The sequence below is a fragment of the Mastomys coucha genome, unplaced genomic scaffold (genome assembly GCF_008632895.1).
Source record: "Mastomys coucha isolate ucsf_1 unplaced genomic scaffold, UCSF_Mcou_1 pScaffold15, whole genome shotgun sequence".
NCBI classification, from domain to species: Eukaryota; Metazoa; Chordata; class Mammalia; order Rodentia; family Muridae; genus Mastomys; species Mastomys coucha.
In genome coordinates, this window is record NW_022196897.1 from 32,438,080 (window position 1) to 32,440,579 (window position 2,500).

At 35.8% G+C, this 2,500-nt stretch overlaps 1 protein-coding gene across 6 annotated transcripts in view; it reads right to left on the minus strand.

Annotated features, from left to right (window-relative positions):
- Zeb2 (zinc finger E-box binding homeobox 2) overlaps positions 1-2,500 on the minus strand; it is a 134,424-nt gene that overhangs the window by 126 nt on the left and 131,798 nt on the right. For all 6 annotated transcript variants that reach the window (XM_031370161.1, XM_031370160.1, XM_031370159.1 and 3 more), the window contains one exon: positions 1-2,500. This exon is cut by the window's left edge and continues 126 nt beyond it; it is cut by the window's right edge and continues 3,002 nt beyond it. The gene's annotated coding sequence lies outside the window, so the exon portion shown is untranslated.

Consider the following 2,500-nt stretch of genomic DNA (forward strand, 5'->3'; position numbering starts at 1 on the left):
TTTTTTTTTTAAACATGGATACAGGAAAAGAAAACTCTCCAATAAAAATATTGTCTAAAAAGTTTGTTTTGTTTGCATGATTTACTAAATATGTACAATTTCAATTCACAGCGAAGGTAACAAATATTTAAACAGCCAACATCACAAATGTCTCAAGTTCTAAAAAAAAAAAGTTCACTGTGCACAGTTTGACAATTTAATTGAATAAAAACCAAAGCTAAGCCTTCAGTATGAATCTTTTTCATGATGGGCACAAGCCATGTAGTTTCTTCATCTTTGTTTCACGATGCATATTCAGTGACTAAAAGCCCCTTCCCATTTTAGTATATTAGGTTATGTCAGTATACTGAAGAGAAGCATTACAGCCTCTTGGTTCACCAATATGATTTGTGATGTGTTCACATATATATTGTAGTATTTATTAATATATAAAATGATAACACGAGTCATCTGTGACTTAATGTTTTAAAATGTAGGAATGTTTTTCTATATGTATAACACTTTAAATGTATAGTTATGTATGTGAGCCATAATAATTTATCGGTGTTCCTTTGATGTAAGGTATGTAGAAAGAACTATTCAGCTTTTGAAATATAAAGATGTCTCATCCCTATCTGCTTCAGGTTTTTAAAGTTTGCTATTGTATGAATCCAAATACTGCAGTCATTCTGATGTAATCATCAAGTAAGTGAGTGAAATAACTATTCATCATTAGAAACAAATGCCACTGAATACAAAATCATTGTGTTTCAGTTAAGAAGGGAGCCATAGCTTTAGCTACCTTATAACATCTACAATAACATTGTTTTCACATATATTTTCCCCATGTAAATTCTTTGGTGTTTCCCCCTCTTTTAGTATTAGTGCTGAGAGTGATGAGCATGCAAATGCGAGACTCAAATAATTGTATTGAGCATATTTATTTGAATAATTGCCCCATTGCACATGAAATAAATCTGCTGAGTGTGTTTGTTTGAATGTTTTTACATGTACACCGGAGCACATACTCAAATAAATGCAGCTGTGTTTAATACAATGTGCGGGGGCTTCAAAGCACACACACTTGTTTGTGTGCATATCCAGGGCTCACAGCCTGGAATGGCCACACATCCTGGAGCAAAAAAACATGGCTAACAATTTTTTTATTTCAAATATATATATGTATATATATAAACTTATTATTGGGGAATATCTTCAAATTTATGACTAAATTTTGATGTTGTTAAGGCTTATGTCCTTAGAAGATAAAAAATAACATTTTAAAGTTATCTGATTGTGAAAAGTATCTAATAAATTTATTAATACCTATTCAAATATAATCCCTTCTCTCCTCCTTCCTTCAAACCCTCCCACTCCACTGCAAGTTAAGTTCATGCTAAGGGAGATGAACACTGTTAGTTCTGGCTAAGAAATACTCATCTCTTTTCCCCAGTTTCTCAGAACTAATCCAACAGTGTCATGTGCAAAAAAGAAAGAACCTCCCAAATCTGCTAGAATACAAAAGGCTCTTGAGCAAATGGGTGGGATGTTCAGTTCCAGGATTTCATCACCTTTCCCAGCCCCTATTCTCAGGGGTAAAGGGTAATACTTAAGACTAGAACATGGGAAGAGTATTTGATAAGAAAAGGAGATTATGTGTCATGATTTGGAGGGCTTTCTTGTTTATGACCTTGGAAAGGAATCTTAGGATAAGCCCAATGTTTTATTCTTCCCTAGAGTTGGAAGATCATGCAGCTCTAATGTGCAATACTATTAGTGGATAAATTGCATTAAAAAAAAAAACAAAACCTTAAGATATGGGACATTGTAGTGATTGTCACAAATTTACAAGTGTTAACCTGATCCTTGCAGACTCAGGTATTCTGAGCCTTCCTGTGAAAAGTAATTCGTAAAAACAATGGTGGAGAGAGGGACTTCAGGAGGGGAGGAGGGTCTGTCTCCCCTTCTCTCCCCATGTATGCTTTCTTCTTTCTGGGGAGGAAGAGTACGTTGCACATGTGTTCTTTGTTGGTCCTGTCTCTTGTGGATAGGGACACAGATATGCCCCATGGGCAGCAGAGACCTACATTGCTTTAAAGGAGGCCACAGGGATTTATTCTACCCAGACAAAATTTAATGGCTTGATATTTTCAGGTTGAATTAATAAAGATATCGCCTAGAGCCTTTAAAATTGGAAAAAATCTCTGTGTAGTGTATTTATTTGTGCCATTCAAAGGAGGAGAAATAGGGAAAGGATGCTCTAAACTTTCCAAACATGCAAACTCTAGGATTCGATGACAGGAGCAGAATACTTGATGCTATTCCTCCTCACGCCACTCCTCACCAGGTTTGAAGATAGAGCTGAAAATACGTTTTTCTAGAAGGATCTGTTTAATTGCCTCAGCATATTCATTACATCTTTTCTCTCTCTTGGGGTGTGTGTGTGTGTGTGTGTGTGTGTGTGTGTGTGTGTGTATGTGTGTGTGTGTGTGTGAGCCTGTCTGTGTGTGTTTTGTGTGTG